This window comes from Lissotriton vulgaris, chromosome 4_1, assembly GCF_964263255.1.
Source record: "Lissotriton vulgaris chromosome 4_1, aLisVul1.2, whole genome shotgun sequence".
In the NCBI taxonomy this organism is placed as follows: Eukaryota; Metazoa; Chordata; class Amphibia; order Caudata; family Salamandridae; genus Lissotriton; species Lissotriton vulgaris.
Window position 1 is genome coordinate 1,206,241,291 of NC_141691.1, and position 26,626 is coordinate 1,206,267,916.

The 26,626-nt window shown below is 45.7% G+C and overlaps 1 protein-coding gene across 1 annotated transcript in view; it reads left to right on the forward strand.

The window, feature by feature from the left end:
- LOC147723043 (poly(rC)-binding protein 3-like) overlaps window positions 1-26,626 on the forward strand; it is a 2,582,273-nt gene that overhangs the window by 1,021,109 nt on the left and 1,534,538 nt on the right. Inside the window, exon 4 of the mRNA XM_086965416.1 lies at window positions 14,651-14,706. The gene's annotated coding sequence lies outside the window, so the exon portion shown is untranslated. The remainder of the gene's footprint in view (window positions 1-14,650; window positions 14,707-26,626) is intronic.

Here is a 26,626-nt window from a genome sequence, read left to right on the forward strand (position 1 = left end):
TTTATTTAATATCTATCTGCAGCCCTTAGTGGAAGAGCTAACACGAAGAAACTGCCAAGTCTTTAATTACTCGGACGACACTCAACTGCTGGTCCAACTCGATAACACCAGTGAGGCTCAAGACTCAGTAAAAAATCTTCTCAGGTTTACGGTTAACTGGATGGCAAAAACCTCTTGAAGGTCAACCCGGATAAAACCTTGGTGCTTATCATCGCAACACAAAACAGCCCCTGGTGTGAGCTTTTCTAGCCCCCTGAATTGGGGGAGGTACCAATCCCAGGGAGAGTAGTAAAAAGCCTAGGTCTGAAAATTGCTTCAGACCTGTCCATGGCCCCCCAAGTCTCCACAGTAGTAGGCACCTGTATAGGCCTACTTAGGCAACTGTGGAAACGTGTTCCAATTCTCTCTGTTCCGGCATTACAATCCATTTTGCCCGCTACAGTTATTTCTCAGCTGGACTATGGCAATGCTCTTTATCTAGGCCTCCCTCAGAAGCTTCTCAGGAAATTGCAGGTAGTTCAAAATGATGCAGCCAGGCTCATCTTCTCCTTGCCGAGGAGAACACGAGTTACCCCCTTCTACTTAAATTGCACTGGCTGCCCATTGAACATCGAGTGCAATTTAGGTGCCTTTGTATAGCCCACAAAGTCATTTATGGAGAGGCTCCTAAATACATTAAAGATTGACTGATAAAGTACACCCCAGGCGGATCCTTGCCCTCCTCCAAGGCCTGTAAGCTTGCTCCATCGAGATTTAAACTTAAATCTAAGGGTGGTAGAGCTCTGTCGGTCCTCCTTCCTCAAATCTGGAACGAGCTACCAGAAATCTTACAGTGGAATCGGTGCTATTATCCTTCAGGAAGTCTCTGAAGACCCACTTGTTTAAAAAGACAACAGCCTCAATCTTAACTGCTACCTTGGTTTGCTGGCGGATCACAGGTAGCTATCCGTATTGTTTCTTTCTTTAAAAGCGCTTAGAGACCAGTGATGATTTGCGCTATACAAAAATAAAGTAACATAACATAATATAGCCAATAGGTCTCACCTTTGGGACCTTACAAGTATTTAGTTATGCAGCACAATATCCCTGGTGCATGTAAGACTGTCTGAGTGGTCAACACAATGAGTCTAGGGACGTCTATGGCCTTTGTTTCAAGCGTCTTTATTTCAGATGTTTTAGGCTCACTTTTTAGTATCTCTTTTGTGGTACAGTCAAATAGGCGATGGCAGAAAACATGAACAGAACTGAGGGTGAGATTCGGATGTTCTCCCGGGCGTGGTTGTCTGCGTCGTGGGGCACCGTCTTGCCTTCGTGTAGGTCCTCTTCCTTTTGGTGCTCCCCGGAAGGGCAAAAAGAAAAACAAAACGGACCGGGATTAATCACATCCGTCTGCTCACAGAAAGCTTGTGCTACCGTCACCATACGCAGTGAAGAATAGGAGGGAAGGGAGGGTTTGTGAAGGAAGGAGGTCGACGTGGTTTTTGTGCTTGGAGATGCTACCCCTTGTCACCCCACCACCCCCACCAGAAGGCACCCCATAAAGGTACTTGCCTTGGGCCACGACCCGTCCACAGGGCGGTGGTGTCTGGACCCGGGGCGTGTTCTCCCTTCCTAGGGCCACCGGGTGTGTGCGCCTTGTAGGTACATGGAGGGTTCTCCCTCGGGTTCCGGTCCTCGCCTAACCCGCTCCCTCCTGGCTCCTCCAGGGGTCACTCCTCTCCTGTTCCGGGACTGCTGGGCTTCTCCGGCACTGGCTCCGCTCCTCCTCCGGGACAGCTGGGCTCCTTCGGGTTCTGCTCCTCTCCTCCTCCGGGACTGCTGGGCTCCACCGGGATCTGCTCCTCTCCTCCTCAGGGACAGCTGAGCTCCACCCGGATCTGCTCCTCTCTTCCAGGCTCCTTGTCTTCCTCCAGGCTCCAGGGTACTGCTTCCTGATTACGCCGCCCGCCCTCTGTTGGTGGTGTGCTTTTATCGTTCCACCTCAGTTTCCATGCCTGCATGTCCTTGCAAACAGCTAAACCGTTAGCCGCTTCCGGGCAGTCACTGGTGTCTCCTCCCAATATGTCCCACTTCCGGTCGTCAATCAGGGCAGACTCCCCGTCCTTTTCACAGTGCAACAACATCAACTGCTGCATGCGTAAACACTTATAAGGTCCCAAAGGCGAGACCTATTGGCTATGGCAATGCTTGTTTGTTTTTCCCTGAATCTGCTATTGGGTATCTTGGAGACAAAGCGGGAAGCCTGGGGAGCAGTTTTCAAGGAGCTGCGATTGCGTGGGGGGATAATTAATAATCGTAGGGATGGGGGTAGTGTAAACTTCTTTGCCACAAATGCAGCCTTTAATGATGGTTGACAGAGACTACAATGGATGCCTGGTGCCAGAGGCAGAGTGCACTGCCATGCCTCTGCTGTGTGGGACTGCACAAGTAAATTAGCGGCCACTCTTAAAGTGGTAATGGAAGTTCGAGGAAAATACGGAAGTGCTAAAACGCGCACGCCTCTTTTTCTCTTATTTCCCTTTCTTAATGGTTCACCTTTGAATCAAACTGAAGATTACAGTTATCTCAGACTGTAGTAGTCGTTTCAATATAATGGGAAACATGCTGCCTTAAAGCTGGTTCGTGGGTTCCATTAAGAAGAAATGCTGAAATGTTAAAATTATTTGCAGTAAGTGCTCTGTGCACCAGATGAAAAGGGTGTTTGAATAGGGCTCTTTATGGAGGCGCCTGAAAGTTCTTTGATTATAAGGTCCCAAAGGCGAGACCTATTGTGTGGCGCCAGTAGGAAGCATCATACATAGGGCAGTCTGTGGTACTAAGAGCAAGATTTAAAACAAGCCCAAGTTTGCGAGTCACGCGCAAACTGTTAGAGTGCTTTGAAACCAGCTGCAGGGACTGTAAGTAGTGCTGCTAGGCACTACTCTGCTTTCCGTACCTGGGCACGACAGGCTGTGGGGCAAGCCGGCTGGATACACACAAACAACAAAAAAGAGGGGAAAATGTAATGATGTATAATAATGACATATAGCAGGTAGGTACTGTAGAACACTGGTTTATTTGATTACAAAGTTATGAACTCCGAGGAGCGCCGGCCGGCGCTCTGCTCCGTGCAATTCTCTGCGCGCTAATGGATGCGCGCGCATCCGGCGCCAACATGGCCGCCACACGTCACGTCAACGTGACGTGCGTAAACTAGAAGGCTACATATCTCCCCCTTTTACCAAAGTCTTAAGCAGTCACTTACACATCGTTGTCCAGTTCAAAGTCTCGAAATCTGGAGGGCCTTACCACCTGCCTTCCGCTCCTGGTAACCCTACCAGTGTTCTCTTGAGTCCCTGGATACTGCATTCCAGTTCCTTCCATTTCTTCACTCACCACTCCATCACCGTACATGTTTTCTCCCGACGGGTCCATCTCAGCTCCTTGAGTCTCGCTCACTTCTTCACCTTCTCGCGCCTCCGCTGCACTTGCTCCATCCCTTTGCTCACTTCCACTTTGCCTACTTTCCACGTCCAATTCATCCATGTCTTCACCTTCCATTCCAGGTCGTTCCCATCTCAATACCTTGTTGCACCGGGCCATGCGGTCCTGCGACCACACGTTACCATCGCTCAGCAGGGCCGCTCGATCGTACACTTCCTTGACTTGCATAGGCTTGCTATACTTGCTGTCTCCTTTCTTTTGTAGAGTGGCTAGCTTTACTCTCACCCACTCTCCCTTTTCCAGGCCAGTCTCTTTCACGTTCCTCCGTTTGTTGTAGTGGTTGGTGTAGATTGTTTGTGCTCTTTCCAGGTTGGCCCGTACCACTGCAGGGGACCACTCACTGGTGACAACCTTTTCCTTCCAGATCCTGTTGTCGTGCGTGAAGGGTTCACGTCCTCTCAATATTTGAAACGGGCTGTACCCCGTGCCTGTGGGGGTTATTCTGTAGGCCCACACCATGTTCTCTAGCGCTTTCTCCCAGTCTTTGTTGCTGGATATGGCGGCTTGTATGGCTCCCATCACTACCCTATTAAATCGCTCCACTAGGCCATTTCCAGCTGGATGGTAAATTGCCGTGTGTCTGATGGTGATGCCATTTCTTAACATGAATTGGTTCCATCTCTCCGACGTGAACTGTGGCCCATTGTCGCTTAAGATGGATTTGGGGATTCCTTCCCTTGTGAAAGTTTCGGACAAGAACTTCAAGATATTCTCAGTGTCCATGGACTCGCCCACTTTTAGCTCTGGCCACTTGGAGTATCGATCTATGAGGACACACACGTACTTCTGCGTGCCCTGGTCGTCTAGCACAGGTCCTAAAATATCTATGGACAGCTCTTCCCATGGATTGGAGGGAGAATCGAATTTTCCAAGAGCTGGACGTAGTGGTTTCAATGTTTTGTCAGCTCCTTGGCATTGGGGACACTCCCTGACGTGCCTCTCCGCTTTTATGTCCATACCTGGCCACCAGTAATTTTGTTTCGATCTGGCCTTGAGTTTTCCTATGCCCAAATGGCCTTCATGTAGCAAGTCCAATAACTTGTTGGTGAGGTTCCTTGGGGGGATCACTTTGTCTCCTCTATAGATGAATATCCCCTTGTCTCCTACTGACAGTTCCTCCCTCACTTCGTAATATGGCCTAAGGTTCGTTTTCACATTTCTCTTGTCTGGCCATCCTTGTATGATGTGCGTCTTCACTTCCTTGATGTCGGTATCTTCCTCATAGGCCTCGGTCCATTCTTGTTGGCTGATTAGTTTCTCCTGGTCTTCTATGAGGGCTACCATCTCCCCTCTGTCTGCAAGGTCTTCCTCTCCGGGCTCCATGGCAGCTGCTCTACTCAGGTAGTCCGCTACTCGGTTCCGGTTCCCAGGGATGTATTCCACGTCGTACCTGAACTCAAGCAATTTTAAGGACATTTTGGATATCCTTGGTGTGGCACTGGCATGTCCGCTCAATGTCAATACTTTGACCAACGGCTTGTGGTCTGTCTTGAGCAGAAATCGGGTACCCCACAGGAATTGCCGGAACCTCGCCATGGCCCACACCACCGCTAGCATCTCCTTCTCGATCACACTGTATTTGCTTTCAGTGTCCGTCAATGCCCTGGACGCGAAGCTGATTGTCTCCATGTCCCCTCTTCCTCGGTCTTGCATGAGCACCGCGCCCAGACCTTTGTCGCTGGCGTCGGTCGTGAGCACCGTGGTGCCCTGTGGGTCGTAACCTTTGAGCGGTATGGCTCCTGTGACATCCTTTTTGATGGTTTCGAACTCTGCTTGGGCTTCCGGTGTCCACTGAAATGCCGTGCTCTCCCTGGTCAGCAACCTCATGTTGTAGGTCTTTGAGGCAAAGTGTACCACGAATTTACTATAGTACTCCGCCATTCCCAAGAACGACCTGACTTCTTCCTTGTTCTTGGGGGCGGTGCTTCGGCGATGGCCTTTACGTTCTCCGCCTTAGGTGTGACCCCTTGTTGTCCGATTTCATGGCCTAGGTACGTCACCGATTGCAGGCCCAAACGGCACTTTGTCCATTCTGCTGTAAGGCCCTTGACTTCCAGTGTTTGTAGCACTTTTTCTAACTTCCGATCATGATCCATCCTATCACACCCCATCACCAGGATGTCATCCTGGAAGTACTGGACTCCCTCGCAGTCTCTGAATAGTTGGTGCATCATTTTCTGAAAGACTGCAGCCGCCGAGGCCAGCCCGAACGGCATGCGACAGAACCGGTAGCACCCGAACGGGGTGATGAAGGATGTGAGGCTTTTGCTGTCCGGATGCAGTGCTACTTGGTGGTAGGCCGAGGTCAAATCAATAGTGGAGTACCACCTTACTCCTCTGGTCTTGGCCAACATCTCCTCGATTCTGGGAAGGGGAAATTTCTCCACTACGATGTTTTTATTCAGTTCTCTCAGGTCCACACAGAGCCTGACCTTCCCATTGGGCTTCATTACGACTACTAAGGGCGCCAGCCATTCAGCGCAGGTGATTGGTTCGATTATGCCCTTTCTCTCCAATTCTTGGAGTTCCGTCTGGACTGCTTCTCTCACTGCAATTGGTACATTTCTCACTTTGTGGGCTACTGGGGTGGCTCCTTCCTTGAGCACGATCTTGTGTTGGAATTTCTCCATTCTCCCCACTGTGCCTCCGAACACCTTCGGGTAGTTCTCCTTCCATTTGTTCATATCCGGCCATTCCTCCTGTTCTGTAAGTAGTATTTGTTCCTTCCCTCCTGGGTCTAGTTTTATTCCCAGGTCGCCCTGGTCTAGCCATCCTAGGACGGAGGGTCCTTTTTCCGCAACGTATAGTTTGCACCACGCCGATCGGCCTCTAAACTCAAACAACAAGCGTCGGAATCCCAACATGGGAATGCGATCACCGTTGTAGGTGACCGGCCGAATGTCTAATTTCTCCAATTCTGGGCCCAACTTGGGTTGGAACTCTACTTCCCATACTGCCCGTTGTACAATGGTAAATGGAGATCCGGTGTCTGCCACCACTGTGATGGTGATACCGCCCATGGACATGTCTAGGACCGGTTTAGTTGACCTCTTCCCATCCTCGCTCAGTACCTGGTCGTATATGCATAAGACGGTGACCACTTCTTCTTCTGTGACTTCCTCCAGGTCTTCTTCACCTTGATCGACATATTTTACTATTCCCTTTTGCTGTTTCTTCCGACACACCTTCTCGTGGTGGCCTACGATGCCGCAGTGTAAGCATTTGGCCCGGAACGCCGGACATCTTCTATCATGTGCTTCATGGGACCAACTTCCGCACCTGTAGCACGTTTTCTTGCTCTCATTGTTCGCCTGCTTCCCTTGCCATCTGTTGGTTCCTTTGGTCCCTGGTGGCTTGCTTCTCTGGTCTTTGCGGTGTTCCTCTTCTGGTATTCTGTTCACCATGGTTGGGGTGGCCACTTCCTTCTTGGTTGCGTTTGCGCACCTCCGTGCGAGTTCCGCCCTCTTTACAATGACCAACACATCTTTGAGTGTGGTGTCCCCGCTCGCCCACAGCTTGTCTTGTACATTTGCGCTCGTGGTGTGCATGACAATCTGATCTTTGATGAACTCGTCTTCCCACAGTGCGTATTTGCACGTGGCCGCCAGTTTCCTCAGGGCCGCTACATATTCTTCAATAGTCTCTCCCGCCTTTTGTTTCCTTTGCTGGAAATTATATCTGTCCACTGAGACGCAGATTGTGGGACGATAACGTTCATCTAGGTCTTCCACTGCATGTGCATACACATCGTCGTCGGTGTCTTCTCTCTTCTTCGGCACCAGACTCTTGTAGATTCTGAGTCCCTCCGGACCCAGATTCAGCAACAGAATACGTTTCTTTCTTTGGGGGGTGAACTTTTCTTCATTTTCATCCTCCAGGACCCCTATGAAATTATCTATGTATTCTTTCCAGTCCTCCCACTTCATCAGTGGTTCTCCGGGCTTCGGCAGGAATTGCACAGGTGCTATTGCATACCCCGCCGGTGTGCTCATCTTCACTTCCCTGGTGACTGTTATGTCGGTGCCTTTGCCGGTGGGGCTGCCTGGGGTGCTGTCCTTGAACCCTGTGCACGTATCTCCCTGGGGACTCTTGGTGCTGGTCCCCACCTCCTCCTCTTTAGTAGCCAGCGCTACACCTCCCTGGCGTGGATTCTCAGGAATGTAGTGCGTGTGTCTTGCTGACTGTGGGGTGATTGCGCCGCCACTCTGGCCTATTCGCCGCTTCTGTGATTAGCTATGGCTCTGCCACGCTCCTCGGATTCACCGTACCTCTGATGTGTCCTGCCGTGTCTTGGTGCTTCGTCTCATCGCCTGGGCTGTGCCAGGTAGACCTTGCCCGTGTCTGGGTCCGTCTGTTCCTCGTGGCTTCCACGTGGGGGTCCGATGTTTTTTTTTTTTTGTGGTCGTCTGGTTGTGCCTCCCGACCTCGTCGCCACTGTAATGATGTATAATAATGACATATAGCAGGTAGGTACTGTAGAACACTGGTTTATTTGATTACAAAGTTATGAACTCCGAGGAGCGCCGGCCGGCGCTCTGCTCCGTGCATTTCTCTGCGCGCTAATGGATGCGCGCGCATCCGGCGCCAACATGGCCGCCACACGTCACGTCAACGTGACGTGCGTAAACTAGAACGCTACAGAAATCCCCCCAGCAATGAGTGGTCTTTAAAAGCACCAATTTAGGAATGTGTGGCGGCAATAGGAAGCATCATACACAGGGCAGATTGTGGTAATAAGAGCAAAATGTAAAACAAGCCCAAGTCCGCGAGTCACGCGCAAACTGATAGGAGTGCTTTAAAACCAGCTGCAGTGACTGTAATTAGCGCTGCTCGGCACTACTCTAAAAGAACCGGAATGTATAATCAGTAAGTAGCTGTGGTCAGGGCCGGACTGGGAAACAAAACCGGCACCGGCAAAGTGCTCGGCCGGCCTCCCCTCCCCACTGGGGGGGGGGGGGCGGTTGGAGGTGCCGCCAAGCTCTCTGACGGGGCCGGTTTTCGGACGATTTTGGTACAGGGCCGATTTTGCAGCTATGCTGCTAAAAACGGCCCTGTAACAAAAACGGCCCCCACCCGGGCGGCTCACCGGAGGATTGCCCGGTGCCCGCTATGGCCAGTCCGGGCCTGGCTGTGGTCCAGAGAGGCTGTGAGAGGGCACACTGAGGCCATGGACCGTAGGGTCACACACTGTGAGGAGTTAGGGTCACACGGATAGGGAGAAGACATGGGCCGCACGGGCACACACATGATGAGGAGCCGGGGGCACACTGAATGTGAAGAGCCGGGGACAAATGGAACAAGATCGTGAGGGCACATGACGGTGAAGTTTGAGATGCTCAGGGCACAATACAGCGAAAGCCTGTGATGAGTTGGGGACAGGAAGGCGGTGTGTGAGGGGGGAGATATAGGAAGATAGCATGAGGCGTTCGGGACATGTAGGAAAGCACTGTGAGGCGCTGGAGGCCCACGTAGGCGCTAGGTGAGTGTCGGAGGAGATAATGACACTTAGCACGAGGAGGTCACAAGGACAGACAGACATATCAATACTGCAGCTAATTTACAACAGTCCAAAGGGGTATTGACATCTGATGTAGAGGAAAAATATAGGGAAGGAGTCTAATCCACAAGCATTTGTAATATGAGACATTCTTCTGTAATAAAACAAGTGGAGTTTGCTGCAGGATTCAACTTGTTCTGTATAGTATGTAGCGCTAGACAGAAAGATCATTCCCAGTAGAAATTCCTATTGTATCCACTAACCAACCATAATTATAGGTGTGCAGATCGGATTAGTCAGTTAGGTCTTTTCTACTTATGAAGACAGCGGAGACCCATGTGATGACCGGAGTAAGTGCTAAATCAGACTAAAATCCACTAATAGAAGTCACTTAACAGCTCATCCAGAAATTGCAAACTGTTCCATCACCACCTTAGTCGGTGGCCCTTGTTTGAAGTTTGGTGGAAAATCAGATGCAAAAACTTTTTACCCACAAGTTCCAATTCTTTTGTATTTGCAGTTCCAGGGAACACAATTTCTGTGATATTATTACCACATTTTCACTACGGAATCGCATAAAACTTGGGAAATAGGTAGTACCAACCTTACTTCCGCAGGTAGTTATTCATTTATGGGCTGTTTTACATTGACACATTGTAACATACAATACATGGCGAAACGTGCCTTCTTAAAATAGGGCTCAGTAATATAGTGTTAAATTATTTCTGGTAATACCAATTTAAGCGAAGATTTTAGTTCCCATACAAAATTGGATTTACACCGAAACGTAGAATCAGGGCTTACATTGGGCCAAGAGATTGTATTAAATATAAGCCAAAATACATAGCATTCATATATAAATATTAATAAGAAGATTGATAATAATCATTGAATACCTGTGTGATAAAATATGGCACAAAATTATCAGTAAATATTTAGTCTGATTTCTTCTTGAGAGAGAGAAGATATGAAAACGTTTTGCCACCTCCAAATAACATTTATTTCAGGGGTAGTAAATGCCATGTCTGCTGTTGATACTCAACTGTAGCACAGATATCCGCTTGAAATCAGTAAGATCATAGTGAGAAACATGCCTTTTCTCCTAACCACTGTATGATATAGTTAGTCAGGGCCTGTCAATGAAGCTTTGATGGAGGAGCACAATACTGCCCCAGGCCTATACAAACCCAACTTGCACCTACTGCAATTATGCAGCACATGAAATTACATACGATCTGATCACATGTGAATGGTTGGCGTCCTAGCTTAGCATTTGTGTTTAGTATCAATGCACTCACTCAGAGCTGCATCGTCAGCTGCAGTGTTCATTATTTAATTATTTATAGCCTATATAGTGCATCTGTCACCCTACAGGTATCCTTTGGCTAAGAACTTCCATCCGAACAGTGCAGCTGCTAGTGTAAGCACATGAAGACCACTCTGTCACATGGGGAAGAGCCAGTCTTCAAGACTTTTCTGAAGAGCAGCAGTTCAGTTCAGTTGAAGATCCAAAAGAGACTGGCCCCTTGTTCCAAAGCTGGGCTGCCTTAACCGTAAAGGTGTGTCCGCCTTGGTTAGTCTTACTATATCTGGTTGCACAGAGGAGGTTTTGCTCATGCTGAACGGAGACATCTCCCAGGGGTTTCTCTCTTACATTTTCATTGCCGGGGCACTGGGCCCATGCCCTGGAGGGCTTTGAAGACAATATTCATAGATTTGAAGGCTATCCTCAGTTTCCGAGGAAGCCAATGAAGTTCCTTTATCGTGTTGGAGGCAGGAGATCTTCAAGGTCTGTTTAATGCCAACACTTGGATTCTACATATTCTGCTTAAGAATGTGCAACAAGGGGCTATTAGCTTTTGTCGAAACCTGCATCAAGGGACTTTTGATCTAAAACAGAAAAGAGTAGCTTCTTAAACATTTAGCGCTGGGTTAGAGTCACAAAAGTGACACTAACCAGCTCAATATGTTTTTTTCCAAATGCGCTTTCCAGTGCAGATCATGCTTTGTGCTATAAAGTACCCTAAGGCCAAGATTCACAAAGGTTAAGCTTCAGGTTAATGTTGCTTTTTTAATGATAAACCAACTCAAAAAGTTTGTGGGGCTTTACAAAACAATGGAAATTGTTGTTTGCATTGGTTTAGATGGAAAAGTTACACAAAGCTGATCAAAACGATGCTTTGCATTAATTTGCATCAAGGGGGCGTTACATGGGTGATACATGGGCATTTCCGTGCAACCACCCATGCTTCTTTACACTAAACCCTATCTTCTAACATTAGTAGATAGGGTTTAGCACCAAAAAGTAATGCCACTGAAAAGCAGGCGTTAAAAGGAGACATTTTTCATTTCTCCTTGCTTTGCCGACTTTGCATGTGTGCTGCAGTGTACGGCACGCATACAAATAGGAAAAGCTTTGAAGCATGTCTAGATATAGTATTTTCTACAGGAAGGGTAGCTTTCCTGTTCAAAACCTATGGTAGATTCAGTCATGCATCCTAGTTCTATGGAGCTAAGGTGTGTTCCTGGCGCTGGCCAGCTTAAATCAGTGCTGGTGCTAGGGAGCAGGGAGGAGAGAGGAATATCCCAGTATATGTGGTGCTCTCCTGCTCCCTCCCTGTCATGCAACACAGTGCATCATATTTGGCTGCTGTTCTTTGTTCCATGATTATTATGAGAATCTGGCCTATAAGTAACGTAAAGCAGCGCGAATCACTGCTTTGCATTACTTAGCACTAAGTGGGTGTTACATGGGTTGTACATGGATGTTCCAATGCAACCTCCCATGCCTCTGAATGTAAAACCCTCTCCACAGAAAATAGTAAACAGGGTTTATCTCCAAAGGTTAATGCCATTCGAAAGGAGACATTAAAAAGACCACAATAGGTCAATATGTTTGACAATACTGGTAACTTTACCATGCTTCACTAGGGCCAGCTCATGCCCTGAAGCTCAAATAGTCGACAACACACAATGCCCAAACCACAATTGCTCAAAACATTTTTTGATAAAAGGCAAGAAACCAATTTATTGTCGCTTCCCTAGACAACTATTATTTTGTGTCAATCATTTTGTATTTTTTGTATTTTCAAAAAAATTCCTAGCAGAAGAAAAGACATTACATTCAAATATTTACAAGACTAAATAAACTTCCTACAAACATTAAAGGCAAACATTATTTACACATTCACATTAGAAAATGTTCTTGCATCAAACATTAGACAAAACAATTCTTACAAAAATGATAAAGCAAATTTATCACAAACAACAAACATTGCAAACAATCAATGAGAAAAACTGAGGGTTGGGAAGAAAAAATATAAGTCGGTCAATGACTTGTATATAATTAAATACTGGACCACCCGGTCCTAGTATTTGCTAGATAGTGTTAATTTGTATCTCCCAACCAGCACTGCCGACGCGTTTCAAGACCAGGCATGAAGTTACTGGTCTTTCATCAGGGCTGTATATATCTTGTATCAAGTTTGTTAGCAAAAGGGAGTTTCAGAAAGGGTCTTGTCGAGGTCCTTTTGGAATAAAATGCCGTGGCCAATCTGGGATGCCTTATTCTTTAAGTGATGCCATGTTATGGCAGGATCAGTTTGAAGCGGCGTAACCATCGGACTCGGTTCTTATGGCGTTTTCTTATTTGAACATGAAACGGGTTATTACTGTCACCGTTCTGGGTAAAGGCACCAGGCGGCCTCGATTCTTATTGCGTTTTCTTAGCGCAAAGAACGAGTTGTTGCTGTCACCGTTCTGCGACTTGGGCCGCTGCTAAGTGCTAGTGGATTCGTCTTTCTCTCAATATGGACCTAACCCCTTTTTGTTCCCAACTGAAGCTCAAATAGGCAGCCTATTTTTGCTGCTTGTTTGTAGGACTTTAGGCTTACTATTTTAGATCCGAGCATTGTGTAGTAGGGACCATTAGATGGTCCTGATGAGTAAGCAGTAGGGGACTGCTTATGAAACATGTCGACCTGGTAGCAAGCTACTGCTCTACCTCAAAACCCCCTTCTTAACGTTCCCAGCTAGAGAAGCAAATAAAATATATTTTTTCTACTAGCCAGGGAATTTTTAACCTTTTTATTCTATTTTTTCACTCACATATTAGGTCCCTACACTTCACTGACACCTCCTGCACTGACACATAGTCTTCTGTCACAATAACTGAGTGCTCCCGCGTAGCTCATAGGTCGCAGCACGCCCGCCCCGCTAGAGGGACGGGAAGACCTCCATAATGAAGCATGACACTAAAGGACTTTTTAGTGTGTGAGGGGTATTCAAAAAAGCACATAGTGCTCTCGTCTTTTCAGATCTAAGAGAGAGCCTAGTATCTCACTAGCCAAAGCAAATATAAAATACAAACACAATCACTACCCCCATTGATAGAATCTCTTTGTTTATCCGACATTAAAAAGGAGTCATGTCTTTATTTCTCTGTTCTTTTCTGCCTTCGCATGCGTGCTGCACTGTGCAGCACATATATAAACTAGGAAAAGTTTGAAAGTGTGTCTAAGCACAGTACCTTGTACTGGAAGGGTACCCTTCCAGTACAAGACCTATGATAGACTCAGGCATGCACCCTAGCACTATGGCGCTAAGATGTGTGCCTGGCCTACTGTATCTAAAATCAGCACCCGTGCCAGGGAGAGGGTAGTAGAGAGCCATATCTCTCTAGATATGGAGCTCTCCTGCTCCCTCCCTGGCACACAGCACAGAGCAGCACTTTTGGCTGCTGCTCGGCATTCCATGATGTTTGGAGGAACTGGGCGGGAATCTTTGACCTAGAATCTCATAGCTAGACAAGAGCTATTTGTCCTTAATTGTCCTACTGTACAGACAGATGCTCTGTCTTCTAGTCAAGCCTGTCTGCTTTAGACTCTTTCTTTTGGCCAGGACCTCTTTTTTTCAATATTTTCCTCAACCTGCAGACAGAAGCTTGCCACTCTAGACTCCATCATTCTTATGAACATGAGCTCCCGAGATGCATACTCAAAACCACTTTCCTACCCAAATGAGCTTTATGCAATAACCCTCACCTCCATGAACTGGAGCTCTGGCCCCATGGACAAGAGCTGTAGAACACCCTCATCAGTTTGACAAGAACTGTCTATACTACACTATCCCTCTGCACATCTATGGGCACTCAACTAGTTAATACCTCCTCCTTATATATTTGTGTCTATTCTTATGCCACCTCTTTTTCACCTACAAAAGGCACATGTGCCAAATGGCACACTTTAATATTTTTAGTAAAATCTAGATATAATTGTACAAATAGCCTGCAATGTTCAGCCAGCTATGACATATTTTGAACTAAAACTGCGTTCACAAGCCTTCTGAGCTTTCTTAAATATACATTTTACCCTTGGAAAAGTATAAAAAAGGCAAAATGTTAGAAATAGGAAATGATCTAATAATCCATAGAATTTGAATTAATGGTTGAATTAATGAATTGCGTGTGGTATATGATCCTTTGGAACAAAAAATCCTCAAATAACTTCAAGGTTGCAAAGCGTGGAAATGAGGATTCGTAAAAGATTTTGAAACGATGACTTCTGAATTACTTTCTGAAAGTGGTGTTACTGGCCTTATTTGTATATGGTTTCTTATTCTGTGATTGTTTTCCAGTGCCCAAGTATGAATATCCGTTTCTATATCTTCTAGGTGACAGCAGCACTTTGGGTTCCATCTGCCTTCGTTCTTCCTCGACTGCATTTGGGGTGAGTTGACACATTATATTATACTGCGTGGAAGCTACGGTCTTTTGTACTGTAAAGGAATGCCTGCATTGTCTGCATATGTCAATGGGAAAGTAATAAGTGTGAGTCTTTGCAAGATATTACTGGGGTGAATGTATGATATTGTTCTGCATTCTGTCCATCAATTGTTGTTTTTGCACTTGCAAGATATAAGCACACCTCTGTACCTTAATCCTTTTATCCTTAATGGAACCTCCGTGCTCATCCTTTGCTAGACCGTAGTTTTCTGCGCCAATTTATCAGAGGACTTTTGATTCCACATACTGATGTCCTAGAAGTTTTCCTATAACCTGAGGCACTTTATGAAGCTGATGAGCATTTTAAATTAGTGGAAAGTAATGGTGGTTGAACTCCTACTTCGAAAAGCAGTAAACAAGTGACCAAAGCAAGTAAATTTGACTTCAGAAAGGCTTAGAGGTGGGGGAGAACTCTACTCTTCCCAGAAATTTTTTTTTTTTTAAAGATAGGACCAAGTGGTGTATTTTCCTGAATCCACTGGTTGGGCTGGATGATAAAGTGGGCTTGGCACTCTGTCAGGTTGCAGTAACATTGTTCCCACGGCCCAACCTGCGTGATGCTCTATTCAATCTTTTGCTGCCCCACCAATAACCGCATACACAAGGCTATGCAAACCATTGGTAGAAATGTGGAAAGGGGGAATGAGATCAAAGAAAAGACACAGGACTCCCCACTCTGCCTTCCCGGCTTCAAGGAGGTCTGCTGACTGTTGTGTAACTTGTCATTCAGTATCTTAAATGTAATTGTGAATTGATCTACTGTAGTAACATCTCTCTATACCAATCTATATGTACTTCAAAAAATATATCTGAGTGGAACGCCCATGAGTCACCTCTTGCGCGGGAGCGCTGGAAATTACCGAACATTTCACAGCCCCATCTTTGCGACAAAAAGTCTGTTTATGTAGTACCGCGCTCAACTCATAGGACCTATCGTATTCCTATCTCGTGAGGCTTTAAGAAAGTGACACGCTGCTACACCTACAGGATCATCCAATTAAATAATTTTCTAATCTAAACAGGAGAAACAAATATCGATTGAAACACCCAATATTTAAAAAGGTTTTTATGGTCTTTCCAGAACTGTATCCACCCTAACTGGGGGTATTCTTATTTGACCAGGAAGAATTTTTTTTATCATTAAACAGGTTTGAGAACTCGCTCAAAAACAGGAATCTTCACGATAACTTACTCATGTTCCTAAGTGACAGGACGCTTAAGCCTTGATGAAGTTACGTCTAGTAACAAAACACGTGTCGGCTGCCTGCTTCAGTTCTTCGGGACAAAAGTGGAGGATTTAGAAAAAGCCTGCAAAATCATTGATGTCCTTTAAAATCTATGCATTGCATTATTTTTTGCCATTAAGAATTGTATTGGGGTGAAGTTTACCTAGAAAAGACATTAAAATCACAAAACAAATGTAATGTTTTGATTTTCTCTTTCTGTATAAATATAGAAGCATTGTTCATATTCGAAGTTATTAGTCAGGCCATCCTAACCGGGTCAGGACTGGGAATCCCCCCCAAATAGGATATGCTTTTGATATAAAATATTAGAGTGCCAAGGTACAATCAGTCTTATATGCGCTGTTAGATTTACTGGATACCCCAACTAAATAAATACCACTAAAAGTTGATTTCTGCCTACTCTTTTTACTATAGTAGTGATAACAAAAATAATGAGAATTATTTCTTGCTTAGGTATCCATTTGTTTAAACTGCAGTATGAATAAGTTAATCTAAATAGATCGGCATGTGCTCAAGGTTTAATTCTGTGCAAGGATTTCTAAGATGTAAACATTCACTGTTACACTTCTAATTACATTAGGAGATCATGGCTATGAGGGCCTGAAAGATTGGTGATTTTATAATCACACTTGCGTATACAGTTGAAACAAATAGCTTGAATGGGGTAAAATTCATGCAAATGTTTTCTGTCACAAGCAGCTTTGCGTGATGGTTGTCACTGGGCCCAATGGTCTTCTGAGCTGGGTCAACTAAAATGCTGATTAGGTTTCTTTTGTCTGCAGGTCTGCCAATGAAACCTTACAAATAACACTGCAAGGGAATATCCTGCAAAGCTGACAGGAATGGGCCAAGGGCTGAAAAATACAATTAAAGACAAAGATATGGAAATATGATGCAAAGGGAGGAAAAAAAGGTTGGAGACATAGGCAAATAGAGTGCTGAAAGAGAAGGATAAGAAAGAAAAGTTAAGGAGGGGAGAGTAATAAAGAAAGACCAAAGTGTTGAAGGAAGGAAGGACTAATGGTCAAAGAGAAGATGGAAGGAAGGACTGGTGGAAGGATGGGCATCAAGGAGGAAGGATGAAATAGTAGAAGGGTAGATAGAACAACAAAATAATGTATTAAAGGAAGGAGAGAAGGGTGAAATAACTCTTCAGGAATGGTTGGGCTTCACTCTCATGTTGCCAATAGAAATGTGGTGCAAGGAGGGGGTGATTTCCATTTCTTGGTTCTTCCCTTGCACCTGTAACTAGAGTACAGTCACTAGCATGGTTCTTTGAATTATGAAGTATATTTAAACTGTGGACTAACAATTCATTTGATAAGTAAGATGTTATGTTTGTACTAGATGACTTCATGCATTATTTAGAAAGAAATCTTGATGAACTAAAGTGTACCTTCCTAATAGGCTTGCATTTGCTTTCCAGTAACCTCTGACCTTCATTTTAGATATTTGAATTTTCTTTTTATTTGTATACAGTAAAGTTTAGAGACAGGTTTATCCCTCGGCCAGAATTTGCTATGATGTGCATGTATTCCCAGCTGATCTACCTGTCTGTGTTTCATGAAAACACATTTTGGAATAAGACATGGATCCTTGCAATGTTGCCAAAAATTTAGATTCATATACAAACTTTTCAGAATCTTAATTGCTTTTCATGGAGATCATTATATTCCCATGATTGCCCATTTTATCAATTTCCAAGCATAGTTAAGTAGTCATAATTTGCACTTTCAAAATCTAAAGAAAAAATATTCAAATATTAACATACTGCATCAATCTTTATTTAAATATCTTAGATGTGCAATACAGTTCCCACTGTTTGTACTTTTTGTATTTTTTTAAAGTAGAAAAAGCAATATTTGTTTAATAATTGTTTACTACATGATTCTCTTTAATAAACATTTAAAGCTTATTAAGGACACCATTTAATTATTCGAAGCTTTTATGATATGCATCTTCTTGAGTTATGCCCTGCATTATAATATTAATGAAATGGGGAGAGCAGGTACTTGTTAGAAGTTCTGGGAAGGCATACACATGTGCCCAATTCTTTTTAATATTAACATATTGGAAGAAGTTGCTAACTCTAATGATGATGACAAATTCAAGTTTTACATAATTGTACTGGCAAGGTTTCTGCATGAGTAAAATTGAGGAATTGGTTCAATTTAATGTAAATATTAATGAAGTCATTTATATGAATTTTGAAAGTATAATCTTATGCTTGAAAAGTATAGATCTATTCATTGTGAACATTGGAAAGAGCACCAGAATTGGTTCACTCAGTGGCTCTAGCAATATATTTTATAAGGATAGGGTGAGCCAGAGGAAATTTCAATATTAGGAACCAAGATTGGTGGATTTAGAAATCAACTCTCATTCAAATATTAAGGCTTTTAATGTATATACATGTTTCACCCACCACCCTCTACCTTAAATTGTCCAATCACAATAACTGGAAGGGTAGAAACTAATTTGTCACCAAACTAATCCATGCCCAAATCAAACACATGAAAACTGCTGACTCTAAAGGATCCTGTTTTTAGTTTCTTGATTAAAAGATTAGAAACTCATTTTACTTTTTATGAAAAGCAGATTCATATAATCTATATATTCCCATACGCTAATCTCCAGGGTCTAATTTCCAATTTCCAAATAGCATAGGTGCACCAATAATCCTGGAAGACTAGGAAATAATCTAGGAATATCAGAGTTCATCTTCACCAAATGTACGGAAAAAAAAAACACAAGCATCAGCTCCAAGTTCTTAGGGAATGTGTAAAATATTTGTTCTGATGTTTATGCACTGAAGGAGTAAAATAAATGAATTGAATTAAAGTAAAACTGTTCTTTTAAACCCTGCCTGCAACAGCCATAATACAATTTGTGAGAAATAATATAACTGCCAATTAACATCTGTCTGCTTCAGTATATTACAAGCAATGCTAGTTAAAGACATCCTTTGCATAATGACTAATGTCCAGGGCTCCTTTGTACTGTAATCTATGAACACGTTTTATGTTGAAAGAATTATTGAGCCCTCTGCTGAATTTACCTTAATTGTCTGTGTAAAGAAAAAGTCACCTTATGGAGGTTTTAAATTGGCAACAATTCCCGGAGAGAGTATACTGTCTGACAATGTGCTTCATATGCTCAAAGTGACACTTTGTTATTTGACCCTGAAATACCAAGGGACTGATTTACTAGATATGAAGCAGGCCTCAAAAAATATAGTTACAATTCCCAACTAAGGGGCTCATTAGGATGGCGGACGGACCTGCGTCCGTCCGTCACCCCAGAGGAGGAAGGACCGTCCGCAGATTAAGATGTGACCGCCACCCTGGCGGTCACATCCTGTATATTTAACATTGCGGCGGGTGCTGCTTGAAGCAGCACACGCCGCAATGTTAAATAAACCATGTTTTCCTTTGCGTGCGCAAAGGCATGGGGGTACCATAGGTACCCCCATGTGCACCCCCACCCCCCTTCACCCCAGGGGGCCCACAATGGGCCCCTAAAGAAAAGTTTGTATGCCTTTCCACAGCGGAAATGCCGCCATGGAAAGGCATAGGACCGCCGCCATCCTAATATGGCTGGTGGTGTCTGATAGACACCGCCAGCCATGTTAGAGCTTTTCGGCCGCAGTTGGAAGGTGACCGTGGCGGAAAAGCGGCAGACGGAAAAAAGATTTCCCAGCCATCCAAATCTGGCAGGGGTCTTTTTTCTGTCTGCAGCGGTTAATCCGCATCCTCCGGGCCGTCGGTGGCTTCCGCCGGCCTGGAGGATGCGGATTAACCGCAATCCTAATGAGTCCCATAATTATGAAAAACGCACAATAGAAGCAGAAAAGAAAATGTGTCTTGCAATTTGCACTATTTGTTTCCGTTTCATATCTTAAAGTTCCGATACACACAGAAAGGTGGCATTAGAGAGCTAGAGAGCAACGTGAGCAGCGAGCTGACAGCAGAGCAGTGCGGAATGGAGCCATAGCGGTGCAGAGCAAGAGCGGTCTGAGAGCGGCCCGAGACCAACAGTCAAACCACAGCCGGGCAGCTGCCTCCCCTTCCGCAGACGCCGTGAGCTTGAGCGGGGCTAAAAGAGACAGCCATAGCGGCGGTTCCCATGCGACGAGCCCCGAGAGACGAGCAGGACACCCACAACGGTCTACTGTGAGGCCGAGAGCAGCGAGAGCAGGGAGCCGCGACCCAACACCGAAGGCGAGTGACGAGCGCGAGACCTGCTTCCCCTGCGGCAGAGAACTGGTGAGAGCCGTGGGGGGTGTCGCGGGGGCGCACTGACTCACCGAGTGGCGCTGCTTGTGGCTTGTGGCTAGCAGAGCGCCGCATCAGCTGACAGCTGACAGGGAAACAGTGTTCACCGCTTTGCTCACCAGATAATACACGCCGCCCTGAGACTGTAACCGGGGGTCTCAAGGGTCCCCCCCTAGTTGCCCGAGGGGTCTGGGATCTGGCGGTGAAAGCGGGGGCTTGAAGCAACGGCAGAGGACGGTGATTGCAGATCAGCATAAGGAAGTTCAGAGTCCAGCCAAGCCCAGCTCACTGCACCCCCGTAGCTAAAGACTACAAACAACAAACAACTACACTAGCAAAACTAACTAAATAATAAATTAACAGCGATTTATCAGCCAACACCAGCTGGATTGAGCTCTGTCTGGGCTCCATTGTACACCCGGTTAAACAGTCCTACAACAGCCATAACAGCCGTATTACGTAAGAGAGAGCTTGTTGTCAGAGATTGGCTGTGGTGAGCCGGGGGGTGCCATACACCAACACAGACGCTCTTACGCCTAACGACTAGCACTCAATGTTTAAAACCTGCACACAATCCTAGAAGCCAGAAGAACAGAAGCTATAACTCTGAAAAATTGCTGCTGCAATAAAGCCGTGACAAAGTACCACTGGTGTTGGGCCGAGAGCCCTAGCCCAAAGCCTTCGGGGACAATGAGATCAGGAAAAGTGAGAAAGTATACAGCACCCAAAAGAAGGAAAGCCACACAACCCGATGTCGCAGAGGTCTCGGCCAATGCCAGCCACATTTTAAATACACAAAAACCGCTAAGCATCCGGGACTTCTTAAAAAAACGCCATCTAATTGCGCGGAATCGCCTCAACCGAGAGCGCAGTCTTCGGAGGCATCAACCACCATTTCTCTGGCGTAACTAGGCACGATTAACTTGGCCGAATCCGGGTCGCATAAACTTTTCCCTGTCGCAGCATTGGGCACCTGATACCGTGAAGGCAATCGAGCCATCAGAGGTTTACATATTTGGGTCCTTCTGTAATGACCAAAATAGTAAAAACTTTCAACTTGACCACCTCCCATTGGACAAGCTTTCAGTGTCTCCAGTAGACCGCTTGCCCTCTCAAGTGCCACAAACCCAACTGGAGAACACTATGTGCCCAACTGGGGCCCAAGTAATGCCACCTCAACCGACGGCAACTAATGCAGCGGCCACAACAACGCCTCTTGTGGCCTCCCTTCATCAAACAACGATGGCACAAATTCACAGGCAAGCCAACCCCGAGTACCCCAACAGCAGTCAACAATCCCCAATCTCACAAACAACAATCTTCACAACAGCACCACTAGCTTTGAGCCCCCCGTACATGATTTTCTCGCCACCTGGACACACAAAGGATACACAGCAAAGCCAGCCAGCATTGCTCGCCCAGAACGATCAGTTTATGACGGACCTGTCTCTTTTTTTCAAGACGTCTGAGAATTCACCCAGGTCCAGCCCGGTCCCAAACGAAAAACAAAACCCTGCAGCAAACAGTTAACGCACTCAATTACCATTCAATAAAACTTGAGGTGCAGGTTGACCTATTAAACACCCTGGCCCTATTCACGTCTGGGATCGACAGTAAATTAGATAAACTCAATGCCCTAATTTTACGGGCGCAAGCCTCCACGAACCTCGCCGAATCAACCTGCTGTTGTTCCCCAATTATAGATTCTCTTTCTCTACTAACCACAGTCATAAGGGAAGTAAAGTTACTGAGAGGAGGAAACGTCTTACCAAACCGCCATCCCCCTCACAGCAAGATCACTTTAAACCTATTGAACCTCCTGCTAAGCAGAACATAAACCTAAAAGAAGGTGAGGCTCCAAACATAGGAACAACCACTGGCCAATTGAAGCTGAACGAGCACCCACTCAAAACCAAAGTCAACGGCAGAAAACGGCCCGCCATCGCCACCAACTGGACCCACTTCCAGGCAAGATCATCTCAAGCCTGTGCAAACTTACATCCCCATTTCTCAAAGTGACTTAACAGCGGCGGCCCATCCGAGGCCAGCTTTACTATGCGGCAAAAGAGAGCGTAAACGCCAGCGCAAAGCCAGAAATAAAATAAGGAATAACTCCAACATCGCCCACCAGGAACTCTTCCCTATCTTTAAAAAAGCTGAAAACAAAAGATCCCCCGTCATAAACAGTGCAGCAGAACAAACAACCACCCTCAAGGAAGTCACCCCGGATAAACCCACCCAAGAATCTGCAAATAGCCCAAAGGTCCGAAGCATACAAACAACAGCTCCAGAAACAGCTGTGGGCAGGGACCACACAGAATTCTTAAGGGTGAGTTCAGATGCGGCACGTGTAATAGGGCCCAAGATGACATCAGAGATGACACCAGAAAACCCCAGTCCATCGATGGCTCTCACCTCCCCGGGAAAAGAAAACGTAAAGCCAAGAACCAATTACTCCAAAACCATCTGCAACGATTCTAAAGTTGCGATCAGTCAAAATTTACATTTGACGAGGGCCCCACAACGACTGTCACAACAGTTATATGAAACCAAACTAGACAGTACAGTCGAAAACCCAAGATTAAGCCTACAGGTGTTCCGGAGTCAACCAATAATGATCCACCCTGCAATCAGATTCTACTGGCCCCCGAATATAAATCAAAAGGTCGGCATGACATTCTCAACAGATCTAATCTGCTAAAACTAGCAGAAGGAATCCCCGGTCTAGCTGGACTGGCCACAAACAATATTGAATCCATCGAATTCCTCTACCCCCGAGGAAATCAACCCTCTGAGGTCACTGTGGTGACTTTCTCATCGCCCAGCTGGGCAGGAGCTTTTCTTGAACAGAAGCCGACGCTGCGGAACTGGGGAATTAGAGTGTATCATTATTCCACCCCGGGTACCCCACCTCTCTGTTAACAAGGCCGACTTCACCCAGCTACCTGTCAACATCTAAAACAACAGGAGGCGCAAGACCCTACTGGGTCTTAAAAAATGATTCAGGGGCCGACGTTAAACCAAAAGGGGCCGAAAAAGTTGGGGTCAATGAAGAATCCAATTACAGCTGGGGGTGGATGCCAGCAATCCTGTCATCAAAACATTCATACTGACCGCCAGCGGGGGAAATACTTGCAGAAATACACAATCCCACTAGAAAACCCCTTTTAGCGGCAGATACATGGCACAAAAGACACACCAAGCAGAGACAGTCTCCATTCTCACTGTGCTCATGGAATATCAGTGGACTCCACCAAAAAACTTCAAACGAAGACAGTGTGGCTTTTCTGTGCAAACATACAGCAATCGCCCTACAGGAAACTTGGGCGACAGAGGGCTGTCCCATAGAAGGATACATCGAGTTCTGGAAACCAGCTCTCAGGGACAACCGATTAGGCCACCCCAAAGGCGGTTTGTCCACATACATCACAAATAACCTAAAAGACGCTCTCAACCAAATCCCCCTCAAAGAAGACTGGTTACTTGGGGTTAAAATCAACCCCTGTGGGAGGCAGCGTCCAATTCTCCTTGTCAATGTGTATATTAATTCCAGCACCCGTACAAAAAAAGACCACCTGGTCCGATTGTGCGAAATCATGAACGACATCGCTACTGAATATCCCAAATCGGACCGCATCTTTACGGGAGATTTCAACACAAATCTATTCCAGGGGATTGCAGCAGGCACGGAAGGGCCGGACATGACTAATATTATTAAGGCTTTGACTCAATCCAAACCCCCGAAGCAAGCCCCAAACATACTAGGTGAGCTCTCCGTGAGAAGATTCTACAACGCAGGCTACCTAGTAGTGAACGGAAGGACATCAAGCGATTTACCCCCAAACTGGACCTGGTCGAACGGAAGAAAAAAATCTTACTTAGATTTCACTATCTGTAATTCTGAACTTCTGTTTAAACTGAACTGTTTTTGCATCCACCCACGGTCTGAAAGCGACCATAGGCCCCAGGTCATCACTCTCACTGCAAACCCGGAACTCCATAAAGCGGCCCCCACAACCTACAAGGGAATTCACACGGAAAACTTCAAGCGCATTAAATGGAATGAAACCAACAGTCAGAGTGTTCTAAAAGCAAGTAATGACTACATAACAGGCAGTCTTGATAACAAAGCCAACCCGATATGGAAATGGTCGCAGTTGTGCCTCCACCTGATCAACTCATATCCTGCGACTGCTCAGAGAACAAACCGTTTGTCTCCAGTAGGGGCTGCAACCTCAGCCGCCAGTAAACCACTAAAGAAAGCAAGGAACATCGCACTGAGGTTGATTTTAAAATTCCCGCAGAACAGCGCCTTCCTTGCCACATATCATCATGCCCAAAAAGCATTCAGGAGGGCAGTCTCCCAAGAGAAACAGGCCCAGGAAAACCAATACTGGGTAAAATTGGTGTGGGAAAGAAAGCAAAAAAACACAAAGAAATTCTGGTCCCTTGTTAACCGCACCCATCTAAACCTGACAAACTCTGGCTCTGCAAATATCCAGGAAGGAGAATGGGTAACATATCTAACAGTTCACTTCCAGGCACAAGATAATCCCGATAGTTCCAGACCACTCATGGGACGCGGGACTGCAGATGACGAATCACTGAACACCTCCTTGGATAAAAATCAGGGACTTACCCCTGTTTACGCATTAACCGAGGATCGAGTTGCCAAAGCAGTGACACAAGGGAGGCAAGATGGAGCACCAGGCCCTAATGGCCTGCCACAAAGGCTATTTAAATTGGACATTCCTTTTTGGTCCATGGTGTTTTTTAATCTTTTTAATTACACCCTGCGAACACTGACAATCCCGGACTCATGGCAGGGCGCAATAATTCATCCCATCTACAAATCTGGTTCACGAGCTACGCCCAACAACTACAGACTAATTGCCCTACTGGACATAGAGGCAAAACATTTTGCAGGACTCATTCTAGAGGATCTAAGGCAATCGGCAAAGGACCACAATCTGATTCCTCTAAACCATACAGGGTTCGTTGCCAATTCAGGAACTATGATAAATCTACTGGCAGTTTCCACGATAATCGACAAAGCCTTATCAACAAACAGGATGGTCTTCTGCTGCTTTGTCGATTTTAAAGCAGCGTTTGATAGAGTGCCCAGGGCGGCCCTTTGGAAAAAATTGACTCAGTGGGGCATTCCAAATGAAATATTGAACCCAATTATTCAACTCTACTCCAACACATGGGTCCGAGTGAAGCTAGGGTCCGGCTCGCATCTCTCGCGAAAAATCATGACCTCACGAGGTGTCAAGCAGGGATGCGTGCTGGCTCCTGTTCTCTTTAACCTATTCATAGCCGACCTGTCAAGCACTCTAGACAAGGTAAATAGCCATCAACCCAAAATAGGAGGTGCAGCATTATGTAACCTTTTATACGCTGACGATTTGGCCTTGTTTAGCCTCACTAGAGTAGGGTTACAAAGGCTCCTTGCTGAACTATCAAAATACACGTCCAACAACCAGCTAGAAATTAACATGGAGAAAACCCTGATAGTCCCATTTGGCAAGAAACACCACAGCGGCGGTGGTATGTCAATTAATAACACAAGCCTTTCGATCGGCCAATCATACAAATATTTAGGCATCCATCTGGACGCAAGGGGTAGCTTCTCAAAGCAAAGCAGTGTGATCGCAGCTAAAACTACGGCCTTAGTGGTATCCTTAGCCAAGCTATCAAAGAAACTCTCAGGCCCAACCTTTGCCCCTTTATTAGAAGTCCTTAGAGCAAAAATTGGGCGAACACTTTCTTATGGCATAGAGATCTTCAAAGGCAAAATGAACACTGCCCTTAACAAATATACAACTAAAATCTACAGGAAGGTACTTCATTTACCGAGCGTTGCTTCCCCGGCTCAGATCAGACTAGAGCTGGGATTAACCACCTATGAAGCCTCTAACGTTGGTACTTACCTTAAGCTATGTCATAAATTAAGACAGGCCGAACCAGGCACACTAGAATCCCTAATATGGATAGAAATCAACGAGACTAATCCAGGGGGAACATTTGGGCGCCTTCTGAATGATTACATCCATCAAATGTCAGCTGCCGATCTTTGGGCTCTTAACCCCAGTCAGACTGTTTTTAAAACCATAATTAAAAAATGTGTAAGACTGAAATCTCTGGCTTCGGACAAAGCTCTTGTCACGAAACGCAGTCACTCCTGGGTGGTAGTTAACTCCTACAAACGATTGGCCCCTGCTGCCTACCTCTCCACGACATTTGCACTTCATCTAAAGCGCTGTCTGATTGCTCTAAGACTGAGAGATTGGTGCTTTCTCCAAAATCTTCCCACCTGGCGTCGTAAGAAGGAAGACACAAC